We start from the raw sequence: 21,242 nt of genomic DNA on the forward strand, positions 1-21,242 counted from the left end.
CAGAGCCATGGAAGGTAATTTAGAATGTGAAAACAATTTGCAATTGACTTTATATATAGCCCTGGGTGACGAAACCTGCACGACTTACATAAATCATTTCTTGTGTTTGACATCATTTTCTATTAACCTAAGGGTGAAGACTGAACAAAAAAAGTAAAAACTAAAATTGGTTGTGACATTTTTGACTATTCAGTCTTTCAATTAAACATCACCAGACAGTCTGTATAAAAGCCGTAGCATAAGGCAGCGACAAAAGAGGCACGGCAGCGTTTGCATAATTGGGAAGAGAAGGAGACATAAAATCCATACTAATTTCAGTTTTGCGTCATTAAACACGAAGTATTGATTATTGCTCCTCGCAGCCAGGTTTACGAAGCCAGTCCGCACAAAGCGTGGCCAACGCCGTGCCCTGGGGCCCGCCGTGGCACCCGGCGCCTGCGGCTGCTGCTGGGGGCTCGCAGCCCCGGGTCGGCGCCGCACACGTTTCGCCAGGAGCGACCCAGCTGCAAGCTCGGACTTCGGAAAATTGAACTGGAAGAGATCCATACTTCTGTTGGAACACACCACGAATTACCGTGCCTCTATAAACCTTGTTATAATGTAAACATACTGTAAAATTTACTGCGGCTTTCGTTTTCCTACTCCAGTTGGATGCGGACGTCAGCGGCGCTCGGGGAGCTGCAGACAGACGTGGGCACCTCAGGAAGAGAAAGCAGTGAAAGCCCAAAGTGCAAGACTGGTTTAGAAAGCAAACTAAAATGGCTCCTCTAGCCTTTAATGTGTATTTCTGTTTATGCATTGATTATTTTTCAGCCTGTAGATGTGCACTTTTAGGAACCCAGGCTCTCGCAATGACATTGCGACGGGGAAGCCCATAACCCTACCGGGCAGAGGAGCCCACGGCGCTCCATCTGCAGCCTCGCACCAGGGAGGACCCAGCACAGAGGAGCCGTCCTGAGCCACACCGAGCTGCCCCAGCACTGTCCTCATGCTACAAAAACCTGCCTGGGCTTTGCTGCCAGAGGTTACGGGTAGAGCAAAACAGCTCCGCCACAGACTTTGCTCCTTGTCGAGCCTCACACGGTGAAGCCGTCTCACGTTTTTGACCAGCCGTGGAGACAGCGGATGAGGGGTGCTTGGGGCCGGACCAGATGCTGAGGAGCACAAAAGTGGGTTTGGGAGGTGCTGAAGCCGTAAAGCCCAGGAGCCCACGGACAACACGCGCCGCATTGCACCGACACCTCCCAGGTGGGGAGGCCCCCCCGGTGCTGAGTTTGCAAATCCTGCCTCCGCCGTGCTCGGGGCTCCCCTTTCCTGCTCGGCCGAGGCAAAGAGCGGTGACTTGTGCGCAGGGCCACTGAGGAAGGAACGCGTTTCCTGGATGTTTCTAGGCCACGGGTTCCTTTGGGAAATAAATATTCAAACAATCGAAAGGCACCAGTCCCTAAATTCCTTTTGGAGAAGCATGCTTCAAAAAAAGCCGTTACTGGTGTAAAGTCAAAGGAAAGAAATGTGCAGACATTAAATCACGCCTGGATACATATTTACCTCGAACAGCAGGCAACGAGGCTTTGTTGTTGCTGTGCCCCCAAAATATCCGTTCAGATCAGCGGAGCTATTTATACTCGTGGGTTTATACTAGCGCAGAGAAATCAGGGCAGAGGCCACATATTAAAAATTAATTTTCAAAATCCTTTTTGGACACGCGTGCTATTGTTTGAGCATCTCTGCCTAAGAGGTCTGTCCATCGCTGCCGAGCCAAAGTACCACGGTGCTTCCCGAGAGGTCAGAGAGATGGAGATTGGAGCAGAAAGCTCCCATTTTAGTAGAACCACAGCCCAAAAATAGCAGCAGGAAAGGTTTGTTTTTCCATTTTATAATTAAGAGCAAGTACAGCAATTATTCAAACATGTCAGCTTTGGGTAGCTCTCTATTTCGCTGATGTGCTTCCAAATTTTAATTGAAATTTTGTCCAATGGTTATTTTAGACTGAGGTTATTCAGACACATTTTCCTCCTCCCCTTGCCCACCAGGCTCAGCCCAACCACGACCACGAAGGAGAACGTGTCACCAGCCTACCTCGCTACGCAGAGACCTTAATTCACAAATACCAGTGAGGAGCACCAGTGCTCTCAGCTGCTCCTGCCAGCGAGCTCGGCACCCCATCCCAACACTCCACAGCATTTTAAAGCACGTCTGCGACTTCCCCACAGCACTCACCCACTGGTGGTTGCTCTCCCAGCACAACACGGCTGGTAGGAGAGAGCTGAACGCCGGTGGCCGCCAGCACCAGAAGCTGGGCAGCATCTGTCCCCCGAGCAAGGCCACCTGGTGCCTCTTCCCCTCACCTATCAGGAAGCCAATTTATAGCCTTAAATACCGTCGCCTCCTGCCATTTACCTCTCCCGTGGTCATCAGAGGCGGGTACAGAACAAAGAAATCCCCTCTGCTGCTGCCCCTCGCCCCAGCCCGGGGAGCTGGGAGCCGAGGCAGCCGCCCCACCTGCTCCCGCATCCCAGGAGTGTCCCTGGCCCTCTGCTCCTTTCTCTCCATGAAACGCAGACGTGCTGCTCATCTGTGCTGCTCCCCATGCTCAGGCTGGGAGGACAGAAGCTGGGTTAGACTTGAGCTAATAGCCAAAAAAAACCGCCACATATTATTTGGTTCCTTAGTGCAGAATCTCCATACGACGTCACCAAAGCTGCGCTCGGCACCAGCTCCGATCCCTTTGCCATTCGCATCCCAGCACAGAAGCAGCAGCCTCAGCTGCTTCTCTAACACCCCAGAAAAAATCTAGAAATATGCTTTGCTCACTTTTCCCATGGAAGACAATGGCCCCTGTTTTAAATGATGCAGCGTCCACGTTTCAGTCTGACAGGGTCTGTAAAACAGCATCTCAATTAAGCCTCTAAGCGTGATACAAGTCTAAAGAGGATAGGAAGATCAGGACCCTTTGTGGTGAAGGCTTTTACTCAACTTTCCTCTGGGCTGGCGTGGAGGGGCTGCTCCCATGGGAAACGTGCTGGATTTCATGAGCAGCCCCCTAAAGCTGCTGCCACCTCTCTGTACACATCGGGGTGCTTGTCCCCGGAGCAGCATCTCTGGTGGCACCCGCGTGCCAGAGTGGGGCTACAGCAGAGGCACAAGGAGCCCCTGTTCGGGCAGACACCAGAGATCTGCATTAATGCCCACGTTTCAGGGATGCGGGGAGCCTTCTGCATCCCATCTAGGGGCTGGAGCATAAAAGCTAATGCGATGCCCTGAGTACGCTGAGCATCTGGTAAAGCCAGTAATTAAATGTCAGATGGTGGCAACAGCTCCATATCTCAGAACAAAAGACACATCAGATGATAGTGGCTTTTGTATATCGGGGGTGGGAGGGGGAAACCCTACCAGGCAACCTAATAGGGACCTTGAACATTTTAGCTATGAATATGCAAGAAAAGTACATTAACTGCACGAGATTAACATAGCTACAGGGGCCCTGCGATCCACAGCTGTCAGAGCAATTTACCAGACCACATTAAAAAAATCATGCCATTAACAGAGTTACCTAAACCTACTTAAACAAGTTGCGCATTCAGATTTAGAAACAAACTATGAATTAGCCTTGCTGAAGTGGGCTAGCTGGTACAGAGAGCCGCAGCGTGGGCGACCAGGTCGGATCCTGCACCCTCGCCTGCCCCTGACTCCGGTGGCACCTCGGGGCCCCCACTCTTTCTGGGTGAATCTTGCCCATTTGGGTCAGGACACCTTCACGGAAGGAGCAGCTCTTATTGTTTGCTTGTACATCGGTGCTCTGAACTTGATTAGCTAAAATGGACCGTGGTTATTAACCACTAATTAATAGCAAGCAATTCAGGCTCTCCTATCACTCTCCCATCAAACACCGCCTGCATTTCCCATCCACGTCCCATCCTCAGCGCAGGGGACCAAAGTCCCTCCGCTACAGATGTTGCTGCATTTTGTGTGTTTAGAAATCTGCTGCACCATCGGTTTTGGTCATTTCCAAATATATGATGTCCCCACACATCCAGCAGTGGAGCATTGCCTACAACGCCAGTACTGAGAAACCTTCTGCCTCAGGGACTCCTTGTCCCTGCAGGCACCATGCTGATCTGAACTGCTCCCAGACTGGCTTCTGAGGTTACCCACAGGGCTTCAGGGTGGAGCTAGGGGTGCAAGTCTGGGATCATTTCAATTAGGAATTCCTGTAAGACTGTCCCACAGAGAAAAAAAAAACAATCACAACCAAAATTCCCCAGCATTTCTGATTATTCCCGGACTGCTTTTTGCAGGATTCAAATTGCTAACCCAGGCAGCAGTGCTGGGGCTGTCTGGGGCTTCAGAGGCTGGAAACCAACGCTGGGTTGTGGGTATGTCCCTCGGTCCTTTCTCTGAAAACCCAATGAGTTGGGTTTATCTTCGGCAGAACAGTAACCTTGCTGCTCTAGTAAACTCCACACTGCATCGTTTGTCAGTTTTACTCGTTGCTGTTTAGAGTTCCCATGGGATGCGATTGCCTCATATTCCACAGGACATTTCCATCACACAATACATGAATTGGTGATATTTTAATTTTCTTTATGTAAACCCCCTTCCTCCTTTTTATACCCCATGGACACACTACCTAATTGTTTCTCTTCCCTATCTTGTAAATCACGATGCTCTCTCCTCACCGTCATCTAATCAAGATAGGGCTTGAAAGGAAACTGCATCAACTAAATGTAGACCGAGCACAGAGAACAAACTGCTGAAAGTCCTGGCCTTCAGACATTTGAACTACGCTGGTGCCTAATCCTTTTGCTACGATCCTGGCTATGCAAGGATGCCCAGGTCAGCTGATAAATTAATTCCTCCGATGGTGAAAGGCCAGAACGGAAACGCGGCGAAGCTGGTGATATCTCCCAGGGGACAGGAGCACTCACAGGATGACCCGTGGAACTCTTCTCCACTTTCTGTGATATCAATAAATTGTTGTATTTTTTTTTTATTTTTTTTTCTTCCTTCAGATCTGCCCTCAGGAAGAGTAATCTATTGAATCATGGCTACGGAGCATTATTTCGTAGTTGCAGCAGCTCTGGAAACCTTGCACGGGGATGAACACCATTAAGAAGCCAGGTTAGATTCTTTTTAAAAAGCCTCTTCTTTCTGATGCAGTCACTGTGGTCAAGGCTTTCAACGGCACCACTTCTGCCTCAAAATACACAAGCTTTTAACTTTTGCAGGCAGAACCACCTAACGAGAAGGAAGCCTCTTGACATCCTGGCTTTTCTGCAGCTGCAGCGCTTCTGAAACTGCAGCCAGGCTAAACAGCGAGGGAAACGTCGGGAACAACGCGAGTGCTACAGGAGACCCTGCAAGGAAGGCATCTGAGAGGCCACGCGTCAAGCCAAAAATATAGGTACGTATATATATTTTATACATGTGCACACAAATATACACACTGGGATTCAAGCGCATGGCAAGAAAGCTGATTTCTCGCTGAAGGCCAGAAAAGCTTTGGACTCAGACACGGCAGCTGCCCTGCCAGCGGCAGCATGCACCGCATCGTTCATTCATGCAAGGAGGAGATGCTATAACCCCTTCCAGGATTTTAATCCCATTTTAGGAGACCTAACGTGGCAGTGCAAAGCCTCATCAGCTGCAGCTATGCTTAAGCAAATAACCTGCGTATACTTTGCCCACTATTCTTTACCTTTACTACCGTGACAGCCTCCACGGAGCTGGAGCTGGTCGAGACAGCAACTGGTGTGCTGCAGGGAAGTGATTTTTCAAAGCGAGTTCCTTTACAAACGAAGAACACAAATCTGCAGCCAACCCCCTGGAAGAAACCCCCACCATCCAGCACCCCGTAACCCACGAAGGTTTTCATCGCAAGTTACGGCTGGTCCAGCTTAATTTTGAGAGACACGTGATGAGATTGCAACCAGGCCGGCGTGGATTTGAGCATGCCAGGAAGGGGAAGGCAGGGGGAAAATCTGACATGACAGATCCATCTCCCGAACTCCCAGCGGAGGTTTCGTTTCCCCCAGAAAAAGTAAGCAGCTCTTTTTATAGCTCGTGAGCCTATTACTTCTAATGACAACAACAGATGACTGTTTTAAAACTGAAAAGAAAGATATTAATCCAATTTTCAGCTTTTCAGCATGTGGTTCTGTCTACTAATTTGCACAAAAGAGAAGACGGATGAACTAGTTTAGGAATCAGGAGGTTGCTGTGCAAAAAACCACATGTCTATTACAGAAATGCCTTCTTACACTTCTCACATCTCGGAAAGTCTCATTTAGGCCAAGAATGATGTATTTGGTCCATAACCGAAGGCGATGCTTTTAGGAAAGGGTGCACCAGTATCTGTGACACCGCGCTGTGGCAGCACCTACCAATGGCCCCCACACCACCACCCTCACAGCCACCACCTGTGCTTGTAGGACACGTCTATGGGGTTTCATGTATGGGGTTTGGTGCCAGGAAGCTTTGCCCTGCGACGTGGCGCACATGGGGACACACATCCCTGGTCAGGAGGGGGCCACTCGAAGCCTCTTGTTGAGGACCCAGAGAAGAGCAGCTGGAGCTACAGATTTCAGGTTCACGGAGGACCCTGCACACCCACAGAAACATTATTTCCTCCCCTGTGATGAACTACAGACCGAGCAGTTTTGATGAGGGTCTTAATCTCTACGTATATTGTAATTTCCACCACACGCTCTCCTGTTTGTCTTCAACATGAGAAATAGCTTTTCCACGCTGATAATAATGAAACTACTCGCTCATTCTGATGCTTATAACTCTGCAAACGTGCTAAGAAGGCAGCAATGCACGTATTAATTTGCCAGCTGAGCTGTGCTCACTAGAGGCAGCAGACACAAGTTCTGTCAGCCTCCACCCCTGCGCTACCTTCCTGTCCATTCCCAGCATCTCTTGATCATATAATATACTATTTTCTAATACAAGTAGAAAGTGGTTTATATTTAATAACCAGCAACTGCTCAGCCATAAAGATCATTACAACTTCAACAGGAAAGAAGTCCTCCGAAGGCAAATCCCTCCAGCAGGACAGCACCCGCATCAGCCCAACCAACATCCCCCAGACCTTACCTCCCAGCAGACAGGCACTGACAAACATTCACATTTTTCCGAGCAGATCTAACCGCAAGTTCCTTAAAGCTTTCTCAGCACTCTCAAGAAGTAAATCTGCATCATATTCATTTTAAGGATGGGCACAATTATGCTAAGAGAGATGCACAGGTCAATTAAATCGGGAAGAAGATTAGCGAAAGGGCTGCCTGGGCTAACATGAACCCCGTGGTCCTTCTTGCATCCCAGCACTGACGGCATTTTAGAGTTGAGCTAAAAGCCACCAAACTGATCAGTTCGATTTAGCAGAGATTGCTTTTCTCCTCTCCTGTATCCAGCTTGCTGTATGCCATACATTTTGCTCTGGGTGGCAAATTCATCAAGGTAGGGGCCCCACTCTGATAAAAGTCACCGCCTGTATGAGGCTTCATATACACTGAGCACCTTGCTAAGTGATTCTTTTAAGCTCCTCCAAAAGATTTTTTATTTTTTTATGCCCCAGCATTTCACCCCAGCGTGACTGGAATGGCCGCACTGCGACTTCAGAAGGGGATGGCAGCAGAAATTCCTCTAACTTTGGTAGCACTACTGGGAACCACTGTAAAATGGTACCAAGCTAATTAGACAAGTAATAAAGATGCTCCCCTGGCAGTCTCACAGGTGAAATAATCTAATCTTCTACACCCTGCCTTCCTAGTTAATCACTTGATAAGAGTCATTAACACAATTGTTCAGTCTACTGTAGTCCCCTTATAAAGTGCATATAATTTACAATCCCATTAAAAAGATAGCCACAGAGAAGTCTCAGAGGCAAATTACAAAACTCCTCAGCTGTGTTTTTAGCACATTGGCTATAGCTAAATGAATCCTGAAAAAAGTCACTGAACATAGCAGGTTTCAGAGCAAGTATACCCATCGAAATCAACCCGATTTTCTGCAACTATGTTTAATTTATATTTACATTTAATATATTTATATTAATATATTTACATTTACATTTTTATTATATTAAACATAATTGCAGATTGTGGGGTTCTCTGGTCAGCAGCTGAGAAAACCACAGAGCCTTTTTTCTTCTCTGAATAGCTACGCAGAACAAGTACCAAAAGAGGGCAAAAGGTATACAAACTTCTTTCATTTAAAAAGCTAGGATTTAGTTACTTCACTGCTTATGCTAAATTTCTCCTGCTACGAAGCATCCAAATCATATTCTGTCGTGGTGCAGGATGATTGCAAGTATTTGGAGTTTCAAAATAATGGAAAAGGTGAAAGCACTGGACCTTGTAAAAATATAATGAAACAAATGTTTACCTTTTTCTGTACGTAGGCTTCCTAGTATCAGTCTCCAAAATCCAGCATGCAGAAGTACGAAACATCAGCTCCTTTTTGGAGACTGCTTTAACCCAGGTATCACAAAAACATCGTGAAACATTGGCCACAACAGTTCCATGGTCCTGCCTGGGATCTGCAGGCAGCTCAGGTAAGGTTTTCATAGGCTACGAGAAAAAACACTGAGATCCTATTTGTTTTCAAAACAATTTAAGTATTTGAGCATTTTGGAGATCAGAAAACCGGACTTCCAGAGTTTATAATTATTGAGTTTCCCCGTGTAAAAGGCCTCTCATCCTCATGCTTCCACCCCTCCTCACCCTGCAGCAGCACATCACCTTCCCAAGGGCTCTCCATTGTTTTGCTTTTGTTTTGTCTTCCACAAACAAGAAACCAGCTGGGGAATTTCAGCCACCGCAAAAGCAGGCAGCAAGCGCCCCTAGTTTGTAACAGAAACCCCCTCGTATTTCTGCTCCAGCGTTAGGGAGGCGCACTAAAACTTCCAGGGCTTCCCAACAATGACCTCGCGCTGCTTTTAGGAGGAAGCCCCAGGAGTTTGTGGCGCGCAGGAGGCTGTGCTTCTGAGATTTTAGGTGAAGGTGTGCATCAGTGAGTGCTGGATCACATAAGCAGCCTGCTGTGTGCGTTTGTCATCGTTTGGCTGTGACAATATGCAGCGATCTCTACTGAGGCACAGGAGATGCTGGGGGCTCTGGCAGCTCAAACCCTGACCCACAGCAATGGGCTCCACGTGGGAGCAGCTTGCACAAACTCCTGTCAAAATCTAGGCTTTTAAAAATTTGTTTCGAAAAGTTCAGCTATTCAGAGCCTACTTAAAATGAGCATTCCTCCAGCTCTTGGATTTGAGCGGTTTTGAGGCTGGGGGTGAGCCTGCTGATAGCCGTGCTTCCCAGGACAAAACTCCCCAAGTCCTAAGGTCGGAGGTTGGCTCCAGCACCTCTCCCTCTTCAGAGCTGTCTGATTTTAGACAGGTGTCTGCAACTCTGAAAATACTTAATGATAAGTATGTGCAGGAGCCGCATTGTTAGCCTAGGGAGGAATAAAACACTCCCAAGCTCTGCATTGTTGGTGATACAACAGCCACCGCCGGCATAAAGGAGGGGGGAATCTACAGCAGTTCCTGCTAGGTCCAGGGGTTGTTCCTGCCTGAGCTCCTGAGGAGTTAAATCTAATTCCTTGTATACTGCAGATATCTACGAAGATGTTTTAATTGAAGGCAGTTGCTTAGCAACTGCATCCCGTGTGCCGCAGCAATGCCTTTCACCTGGAGCAGATAAACATCAGGACGGCACTTTACAGATCTGATTAGGGGCAATGAAATAGCTGGCTAGCGTAAACTGCAAGTGCTTTTGCAGAAGTTATGCTTCTAACCTGATACCCATCAACAGGGAAAACCCAATGAAACTCATTCTCAGGTTAGAGGAGCTCCCTTCTCCTCCCGCCCAGCAAATGCTTCCCTCTGCTTCTCACAACTGGAGCTTATCGAGAGGGAGATAGCATTGGCAGGATTTTTCTTACTCGAAAGATTTTATTGCAGTTGAACACATGATGTTAAAATACTAGAGGAGTTGCAACCATGCACAGATGTTTTTCTCAACAGGCCTATGATTCTTTGAAAAGCATCAAAAAAAGGCATTTTCTAGAACCAAGAGAAAAAGATTTCCTCATAACTTTCTTAACCGGACATTACTGTTTAAAGACTTGTGCTGTACTAGCATTTACAAGCTGTTTAAGAGCCGGTTGTTGTGCTACTGCTGTGTCTCTAGCAAAAGGTATTAAGCCCTCGGATAGTTCACTTCCAACATCTTTGCACCATGATGTTAGGATAAATGTTAACATTTTATCTTACTTAGCTGTGTTCAGTGATTTACTATATCGGGGTCCAGTGCATGGTGACCAATTAACCCTTTGAGGCCCAGAAAAAGATCCACGTGCTTTTTCCCATCCACTGCAAGTCAGGAACATGTCCCAGCCATGATGAGAATGCCACGTCTCCTAATAGCACTCCAAAGTAGCGAGCCCAGGACATCCCTACCAGCTCAGCGGCAGTTTGAGCTATTTGCTGAAGTCCAGTTTCTGGAGGATGCTGCTGTAACGTAGGAAAGTTAAAGCACTGCATCCCTGTAGTGTCACAAGTTTCTTGCGGGGAGGTCGGAGGGGTGGTGTGACACCCTCATGCACGTAGACATTGTGATGTCTACATTAGCAAGGGGATGGAACAGGAGCAGATCTGCACAGCAAAGCCAAGGGTCTGACAAGCAGTCTGGGGTACTGATAATCCCATCCATGACAGCCGTGACCAATGTAATCTGTGCATTGCCAAATGTTCTGAGTCCACGTACAGTAAAGGAGAGCCATCAGGAAACTTGCTTCAAAGACACCCTCCTGATCCAAACTAAAATGCAAACATTGAGCTACCGGTGTCAATCTAATGTCCGTTTAGCCCTACGTAGGTCTATGGCATCGAGATGCAGAAGATTTGTAAAGTCAACATATTGCATTTGGAACAAAAATAATAAATACTTTTTTCTTGGTGGTAGCAGTTCAAAGTCAAAGCAGAACTATGGCATCGGTTATTATTATTTCCATTATAATAATTTCCATTGGTTATTATTATTATCCATTATTTCCAAGGTTTATTATCTCTTCAGTTATTACATTCCCTTGTTTCCTTGGCTCACCCTCCCACCAGATGCCTTATTTGCTGTGTGAAACCCTCAGTATTAACCACAATGCAGGTTCTTAATGTTTAATGCGTAGCTGATAGAATCCTGCAGCATCCAGCAGAGCCTTTGTATAAAGGGCACCCTATAAAAAACTTAAATGCAAACAAAAAAGCAGCATGTGAAACCATATGATAGAAGCTGGTCGCATTCAATCTCTGAAAGCAAAGAGCCACAGTTTATATGAATAATTCAAAAACAGCCTCAGACAAATGATCCCAGGTCTATGAGGAAATAGTAAAACCTCTGGAGTCTGCAGCTCTTTTTATTACAGCCTGGTTCATGCCGAATACTGTTTTCTCTGGGGTTATTTTTCACTCTTTTTTTGTATAAACGAACAGTCAGATAGGATGTTCAGATAACATATACAGCAGACCCCAGAGAAATAGTTTAATTTTATATTCATTTCTGACTTGTAAATTATTCATTAACATGGATCATGCAATTGGGTAAAAATTAAAAATTGGCAAATTAGTTTTCATTTGTTTATGTTAATTATTTAGTGTTCTTCCTTTTTATTAGAAAAAAAAACACAGTGAGATTAGTCTTGTTCTGACGATCTGTGTTTGCTCCCTAGACAACCCACAAATTAGCATTGCTATGGCTACTTTTATGTATGTCTATAGAAATAGGATTCTACTGCCCAGATCCATTGCCGAGACATTGTGGCATATGCTGGGTTTCTAAATTGCAGATATGCCTTTGGATATATTTCAGCTATGCTTTGGAAGATAGGCTGTTGGGTCTTTATCTACAGATGAAGTCAAGGATCGTTTCCATACCCATGCTAGAATTCAGCCGCTGCTCCCCAGCGTGCTGCTGTGCCCTTAACCTCCCGAGGAACTTCCAGCCTGCGGGACGTTTACCTCCAAATTAAGACACAGTCATTCCTCTTTGATGCTAGGTTTCAGAGACAGCGGATCTCCTCCATTTTAATATCCGCTGTTGGATTTAGCCACACGGAGAAAAACCTGAGCACTAAGTGTCACCACGTTACCCAGAGCAAGAACCCACACCGCACAGCAAGAACCGCTGTGGGCTTCCTAGGCAATGCTCACGAGTGGTATTCACGTATTCAGGACCGTTTATCCATTATAACTTTTAAATATTTGTTACATTTTTCTGCAAGCTCTCTCTCTTTGGGAAGCGAGGCCTGTGCCTCACCCTCCACACCAGAACAGCGGGACCAACGTTTTGCAGTTAGCTGTGGGGCTGGTGCTGCTCAGCTCCCACACCACCACGGCCTGGGCACCCGGGTTTATTCAGCCCATCTGCACTTGCTGCCAGCCCCAGATCCTGGGGAGGCGAACCAAACACACTCCCCAAGCAATTTTTCCACGATACGTCATTCACTTGCAATAAAACCAATATTCACCTGGTCCTAGTGTGTTTGGGTAGACATCAACCAGTGATGGCCCTTTCTGTGGTGCCGAGGTTGTGTCCCCCATCACCACACGCTGGATACTGAGGAACATGTCCTTCATGGTCAGTCTTCAGCTATGATGTTTGATTAGCTATACAGCCAATTTTTATACACAATAAGAGATGAGAATCAAACAAAAATGTGCTAGATAGGCTGCCAAGGAAAGCAAGTAACCACAAACATAGCGCGATTCCGGTACCTAAAAGGTCATCTTAGGTTAGAAAAGAAATCCACAACATTCCCCCCTACATTCCTAGTTACTTTGGATGTAAAAATCAGTGCTATGGGCTGCATGACAGCTACAGAGGGCTGCAGATAATTAATGATATCATCAAATTAAGAAGAAAAATAATACATGGAAACCATAATCACGTTTGTAATGCCAGTCCCTCTTTTCCCAAATATTTAAAGCTGTTTACAAGATAGCGTCTCCTAAGGTGTTAAGATGAGAACAAAGAAAGAAAATCCCAAAGCCCAACACACCACAGAGAAAGTTATGTCAAAAAGAATTTCTGGCATTTAATTTGAACATGACACGTAAGGATATGGGTTAATTTTCTTTTTTTCCCGAGTCTTTAACTCTGACATTGGTACAAGCACCACCTTAATCCAGTTACAGTGGGTTGATCCTCAAAGCAAACACCACCACTACAGCTTTTCAAAAGAAATGCCGCATGTTCCTTCCTCCAGCTGCGCTAGTGAGCCTGGGTTTGGAGAAATAAAGAGCAGCAAGGGCTACCCGAGTCCTTCCAGCAGCTGGTGCCACCCGAACGCGCGGGTGCCCAGGAGGAGGTGGCACCGTGCTGCAGGCACGGGGGCGCTGAGCAGCTGGGGAGGTTTGCTGGAGCTGGCGGCAGAATTGGCCCCTGCATTAAGAGTACTTACAAGACAGCAAGGCAGACTAATTTCATCCATTTATCTGCGTTCATTTTGCCGCATAATAAGTATTAATATAAATAGCCCTCCAAAATACACTGCAATTCTGAATTAAAATTTAGTTCATGGCAGAAAGCAGAAGCCCTTTTTTATTAAGCAGTTCATTAAAAGCACGTTTCCTCCCTTGACCTGTGCTTAACGCAAATACAGCACATTAAAGTCATCATCAGAAACAACGCCCAAGTGTGAGCTTAAACCAATGATTCATGCTCCACGTTACACAGAGAGGCACAGTGACCTTGCTACGCCTCTCCGTGGGGCCCCAGGGCCCTGCCGGTTGGGTAGAAAAAAACAGGGCTGCTCACAAGTAAATCCTGAACTTCACGTTATGCCTATAGTGACAAATTGCAAGTCCTCCTCTGAACCTTAATAAAATGAAAAGAGAGGAAAGGAAAAGATTATACCCACGTATTTTCAAGCACAGTTTTGTAGACAGTGTATGTGCATTTGTATACGCAGAAATTCAGCGTATTGAAAAAACATATGGAAAACAACCGTTGAACAATCTTTTTTTGTTGTTGTTGTTTATTTAAAAAAAAAAAAAGGAACATCACTGATATAACCACCACACTGCCTATGTTCATGCACCTGTGCATCAGTCCAGCAACTCCTGAACCCCTTGGCCAAACACCGAATGAAGGACTTGCATATCAAGCAGCCAGGACACTTTGGCCATGAACTGAAGAGCCCACAAATGTCCCTGTGGCTGGAAACCAGCCCATCTCTGTTCACTTTGAAATAATGAAACTAATCAAGGTCCAAAGCACTTTTAACGGAAAAGAGGATTTCTCACATACGGCAAAAATAAACCCAAGAACATTTAAGGCCAGCACATGGTAAAGGTTGTAAAAGCAGATTGGAAAAAGAATTTTTCCTCCCCTCTCTTCTTTTGCAACATAATGAGGAAGGAGAACTTCCATCTAACTAGAAATATCTTCATACAAATTAAGTTTTGTGTTAATTTAGACTTTGCCACCAGGAAGCAGATGCATTCAGAAGACAGAAGTAATTTATGAACTCTAGCAGCCTTCATTGCAAAGTGAAAAAACATGGATTTAAATAGTTTCAAGCATTGTTCTGGCATCACATGGATTGTTTTCCCTTTGGACTTGTGTGAATACAGTAGCTTAAAGAAAATTAATGTGGACAGAGTGTGTTCATAAACAAGAATCCCAAATGCAGGTAACTTTTAAATAGAACTTCACCTTTAGAAAGACCAGCTATCAAGGTCTGCTCTCTAACACTGTGGAAAAAGGAGGATTCCAAGCTACTTACTCTGTGTTTCTCAGATCAGATCTTTGAAAAACAAAACAAAACCAAAAAAAAAAATCTATTAATTTGAATAAAAATTTACCCCTACTATAAGTAGGGCTTGGCAGTGTTAGCAGAAACCCTTCGCTTCTTTTAGCTGGCATAACTGGTACTGTATAAGGACAAGATACAAATAACTAGCATCAGAATTCTGTAGAAGTTATTTACATATTTGGGCCCCAAACTGAAATTATAATAACCAACACTAATTCCCAAAATGAATTCACAGTTTCTTGTAACTCTAGAAACTGGGTTGTCATGGTGAATATTTATGAGGTTGATAAATCTGAACAACCTTATGGGATGTGTTCTCATTCAGATGCGTATGATGCGCAATAGGAATTTCTGATTTTTCATACAAAAGGGTCTGTTAAAAAGGAAGGTTTCCGTAGCCCATCAGTTCCTGCACAGCTCCACATCCTCTATGTGCCCACAAAAACAATTTGCAATGGTTTAAGGTATTCTTTTCTGGGACTTGCTGCCTCTTTTAGAGGTCGGATTTCCAGGAGGGCAGAAGATGAAGGGCCACAGGTAGCCTCTACTTCTGCTAGGCTGGCTAATGCAACGGGGCAGCTCAAAGGCCACGCCACGTTAGGCCTCCACTAAACCAAACATCGAGCTCTCAGACACCGAGGAGACCTTTTTGCCACTTGGGAATGTTTTATACACAACATTTGCTCTCTTCAGCTCTCTGCACTGTCTCTGAGGCTTAAACAGCTCCTCTGTAATCTACCATTTTAAACATTTGCTTAATGAAAGAAACTGAAGCCAGGCATTGAGTACGGCTCCTGGGTGATGTGCACTGCCACCTCCCTGCTCTTTGGCTTTCAGTGCTGTGAGAACAAGATACTCAAAATGGTTCTTTGAATTCTTCTGTTGAAGTCACCCAAGATGAAAATCCTGCTGGGCAGCAGTTATGGATTGTCCCCTTTCAGCTGTGCTGAATTCCACCCATGGAAGCTCTGCAAAGACCCCGTGCATTAAGCTGAGTACTTCTGCTACTGCCCAGCTTCTTGCTTTTTGCTTTTGCTGGAGCAGAATGTGCACTTCGGGGGAACTTGAAAATATTCACATGCAGTTGCATACCTCCCAACAGCTAAATTCACTAATTGGAATGAGTACCATCAGAGGTGATGGTTGCTTGTACCATGGCTTGTGAACGTGAAGAACCTTGGCTTCAAGAGTTTGGTTGACTTTACTTTGCTTCTACATATCCTGAGACAGCAACGCTGCACTGAATGGTGTTTTACAAGTGGAGCTTCCCCAGCACACTAACGTAACTCCGAACACTGGTTCCTTGTTTTCAAATGGGAATTTTAATAATTTATCATTTGGATTACCAGAGCTGCCTTATCTCCACTTCCCTATTAATAAGTCTTAATGCTGAGCAAACTGACACCGCACAAATCATCCAAACAATTTCATTCTTTATATTTACAGTTATAATTGCTAACAGGGAAACCTCGTTCTCTGAATGCTCTGTTGACTGATTTCATTTATTTAAAGTAACACCTTCACACGGGCCCAGAATGTCTCACCTCCAAAAACCTGAACCTTACTCGCTGCCCAGAAAGAGTCAGGCTCTGAGCTATGGAAGTAGCTGCCTCCTTTTTGGGATTTCTGGGGAAAGTGTGACTGGCACGCATATGGTTATCTTTGGTCAAAATTTATTCTTTTTTAATTTGGAGGAAGATGAATGTATTCACGATGGGATCATGTTTGCTGCCTTCCTCTAAAGTGTTTCTGGTTCTGCCCTGTCCTGTTGGGACACAGGGGCACCACTGCATACATCAACATCACGGCATCATGTTTTCTCCTCTGTTATTTTCCTAATAATTACTAGTATCAGCTTTGCCTTTCTTGCTCCTCCCAAGCATTGAGTTAACATTTCAGAGAGCTATCTATTGCAACTCTAGTGTCTTTTCACTAATCATTTTATACACTAATCTTAGTGCTAAACATTTCATATGTGAAGTAGATTTTCCCCCAAGGTATGCATCAATCTACATTCTCCATAACAGACTTTGTCTGCAAATGTAATGCCCAGCCAGTCAGGTTCACAGGCTCATTTGGCTGCTCCTCGTAATTAAACACATTTACTAACCTGAACAACATAGCACCCTTGGGAACCTTTGTCACCTCTCTTTTTCCAAAAGTCATGGAAAGATGTTAAAAGTTGAGGTAAAATAGGTGGTGCATTGACAGGTGATAAGGCAGTAAATAAATTTTCAGATAACAGCAACTTATTTTTCAAAGCTTAGTGTCACTGTATCATCCAATGCTGAAACTTCAAAGTGGTAATTAGGCCTACTTATTGACCTAATCTTGAAGTAAAAGCCCATTTCTCAGGACAGACTTGCAGAGAAATTAGATTCTAATTAGACATGTACATTTTTATGAAAGAGGTTCAAAGGAAAGAAGAATATCTAGTTTGTCACCTAGTACCATTTAATACACTGATACTTCCTAATTGCAGGTTTACAACTAGATAATCATGCTTATTTTAATTCAGAACTCCAAAGGGAGATAGGCTAGCTTGCTTCATTATTCATCATTCATCGATCTGAGCAGAGGTATCTGTTCCACTCAGCATTTAAGAGAAATGTTTGAAGAATAACAGAAATGTAGACTTCAAACACCTGGGGAAAAGCATTCTTAATCATTTGGACCTTAAATAGTAAGCATATTCCTGGTTAAAAAACAACACAAACCCCACAACTCTCCATTTTTAAAAGGAGAATGAATTTGATTTTGCCTATGAAAATGGAAATTCTGTGCAGTCGGAAGATGAGAGGTATGCACAGCAAACAGAAAGGAAAGCTACACTTGAGATCCCGGTATCATAACTCAAGATTCAAGACCAGGCTAAACACGATAGGAAAACGCATCCTGTCATTCATCACCAAATCAATATCAACCTGGTTGATCCACTACCACAATACATTTTTACTAGTATTATCACATCGTCTTGCAGGGTTATTTTCCCCCCTCAGAGAGAGAACGAGCCTGATAAGAAACATCCTGTTACCGTCTTTCAGTTTTTGGATTTTATGCCCAAACATAACACACATTTGCACCACAACTGTGCATGTGTTTGTACTGTACATCCAGACCTGCACATAGCTCTGTAAGTGCAAGCCAAAATTCTTACTGAAAAGCCCTTGTTCTAGCCTGAATCACCTCCCCTCCCCCCCCAAATTATTATTCTTCACATTGCAATAAACTGTTCTAGAAACTTAAAATCTTGTCTAAGGATTTTCATTTTTCCTGCAGTCCTAACATCGGAAAACAGACTTGTACCTACAGAACAGCCCCAAAAGAAGCTGAAAACCAATATTTAAAAACAAGTTTTGAGCTTCATCTTGCAGTTTGCTTGAGGCAGGAGTTGAAGTGCACTTGGAAGTTGTTGATATCTTGCAGTGCAATTCTTCATTTTGGTGTTGATATTTTATCCTGACTTAGAGCAAAAACGATTTTTTTGTTTTGACTTCTAATATCCTGTTTTGCTTCAGTGCTTACTGAGAAACATGTACTGATAATATTGCAATATTTTGCCTGTCCCCAGAGAAATGGAGCCCAAGCTCTGTGGGATGAGCGGCTGCAGAGGTCTCCGCATGGTGCAGCCGGAGGGGGGGCAGCAAGAAGCACCGTGGGTCTGCAGGAGGGCTTGGGGGAAAAGGGAGGCACGGAGAGAAAACCTCGGAGCACAACGGGGACAGGCTGAGTCTAGACATGAGCCAGCTCAACTGCTCGGTCGTGTTGGAGCATAAATCACACCCAAAAAGGGGCTACAGATCTTGTCAGCCTCTGGCCTCAGAGAAACAAATCCACAGGCCACGTGGAAGCACACAGACATTTTTCCCCTGCAGATGTCTTCCTTTCGTACATTCCTACATGTCACCCTGGACGAGAGTATTGGGGTTTTAATAATCTAAGACCCTGCACTGCTAAGTCAGGGTCATGGTACGCAGTTTACGCCATGTCAAACTGCAACGTGCTATAATGCACCATTTGTCAACGCACGTTTGGAAACAATATCGAAATAGAGCAGTGGCTCGAGAAGGACTGCTATTTGTGCTGCAATTATTTTTCTAGCTATGTAGGTGTACAGTACTAAGAAGATTCCAGCAAATCTTTTAACACATCTTGTATAAATCAGCATGCTTAGCAGATTAGCCAGCACCAAGTGTGTGTGTGCATGTGCGTAAGCAATAATAAAAATCAACTCTTCTGTGGCCTTCTTGAAGTAAATCCACCCATCCAGACCTCATTTCAGGTGAGAGCAGCAGGGAGAGGAGGGGGGTGGAAATAAACCCTCCAGCACAAAGCAAGTCTTTAGGCCACCATTTGGCTGGCGTAAGGGTTAGCACCCCTGCAGTGCTGAAATGCAGCTTGGGGCCTGAAAAGCACCTACTGGAAAGCAGCAGGTGATGGAGCTGTAGATATTTATGGCTTTAGACAATGTCAATCTGATAGAGCCACAGGGGTTTTGTTCGTTTTGCTCTGCTTGATTAAAAAGAGAAAAAAAAAATCACTTGGCTTTCTGTTGCACATTGTATGAAGATTTTTTTTTCCATTTCAGCTCAGTTTCCAGTATAAAAAAAAAAAAAAAGGAAGAAAGACTCACAACAGCAAGACACTGAATCCTTTCTCCAAAGCCCTGATTCACCATGGGGCTCCAGTAACTCCAGCCACCCAACCCATTCCCCAGCACCCAGAGTTGGTGCAGGGCTTCCCGCAGCAGCCCAGCTCCTTTTGGACTTTTCTGTCAACTTTTTTTTTGTTTGTTTTTTATTTTCTTTTTTGGGTAGGATTCACTGAGATTTTGAAATGACAGGGCCAGAGGCACTGAGAATTGACTGGATTTAAGAAAACTCCAGAACAACTTGTTTAACATCACCCTAGTCCTGGTATTAGCATTTGGAAGATTCCTTTAAGCGTACAGATCCCTAAGCCTTGGCCACACATTATTTCATACCAACATTTGATTGTTCACGTGTTTTCAAGTAATACAAAAACATGTACTGATGTTTAATGGGATGCTGAAATAGGATTGTCTTCAGAGCAACTTTGTTCTGACTTTGCAGACTTGCCACTCCGAAGAACTAGAGTGAGGATAAGCAGATCACGATCACAGGAGGCAGACTAAAACGGACCTTCTCTTCAGAAGTCTCTAGGTCCCCTAACCCCGCTCCTCAGCTTCCAGGAGTTTTATCTATCTTTGCTTGGGCTGACCCAGGACCCTGCTTGACCTGGCAGGAACGCTCCTTCAGCATCTCATTAAATTTCTGCAGCTGCTCCATCCTCAGGAAAAGCTCTTCCTCCTCAAGGTCTTTCTACCCCAACAAACACGCAGCACGGAGCCTCAATGTTACATTTCTACACAAGTGCATCAACCAAGCCTGCCTTGGGGCCCACTCGTGCCTCTGCCCTAGCCAGCAGTTGCAATGCCAGCAGAGCTACAAAAGCCTGCCTTTGTGGGAGTCCCCTGTACGATGAGATTATAACTGCTCCAAGTTTTTAAGCAGGTGAAAGCTTTCCCTGAGAGATAAAACGGCACTTGCTGCTGCTTGGCCAAGAACCTACTAGCAAATAATCCCAGCTGAGACATACCAGGGAACTTCGGTTCTGCAGGCACAGAGCAAAAAGCCTGTCCTTCAGGCCTGCTGGCTTCCTGCAGCATCCCGTCTTGGTCCACCGAATTTACTTACTGTGGAATCCAAAGGTGACCTCAGGACCTGCAGTACCTTCAGCTAATTCAGCCAGACACAATATTATCTTGATTTAATTAGTTGATTCTGCACTCCTTATTTGAGATTTATGGCTGCGGTTTTGCAGCTGGAATGTACATAAGGGCCCTTCTCATGCTGTCACTTTTCTGAAAACGTGCACTCCTAGGAAGCTTTGGAACGCAGATCAAGCAGGACAGGAAATTAATACCCCATCTCTCAAACATCACAAAATCAGATTAAAAGAAGAAAAAAAAAAAAAAAGGAAAGAAAATCAAATCACAGTATTAACAAACAAAAAACTTCACATATTAAGCAGCCCCAGATGGCATCAGCTAGGAAAGGTAAGAGCAGCCCATCCATTTTAACACTGAAATCTATCACCGTTTCAGGGAAGTGAATTGGCACCTAAGCCATAGGTCCATTAGGGCCCCAAGGTAAAGGGCAAGGGAGCTGTTCTGAGCCTAAAACTGCCCTGGGTAACTCTCAAGCACCTACTGGAGCTGCTGGTGGGCATCCAGGCCTTCGTCATCCTTCCGTAGGCCCCACCACCGCTCCAAGCAACGTTTCCCTCATGGCAAGCAGAAGACCACAGCGAACGTGCCTTCTGAGAAACAGCCAGGGCAAAGACAAAAAGAAACATGCCTCAATTCAATATATTCTTGTAAATACTTTCCATCTCTTTCACTAAGT

General features: G+C 45.0%; 1 protein-coding gene across 1 annotated transcript in view; it reads right to left on the reverse strand.

Annotated features, from left to right (window-relative positions):
* SCHIP1 (schwannomin interacting protein 1) overlaps positions 1-21,242 on the reverse strand; it is a 138,363-nt gene that overhangs the window by 97,438 nt on the left and 19,683 nt on the right. The window lies entirely within an intron of this gene.

This window comes from Anser cygnoides, chromosome 9, assembly GCF_040182565.1.
Source record: "Anser cygnoides isolate HZ-2024a breed goose chromosome 9, Taihu_goose_T2T_genome, whole genome shotgun sequence".
Classification (NCBI taxonomy): Eukaryota; Metazoa; Chordata; class Aves; order Anseriformes; family Anatidae; genus Anser; species Anser cygnoides.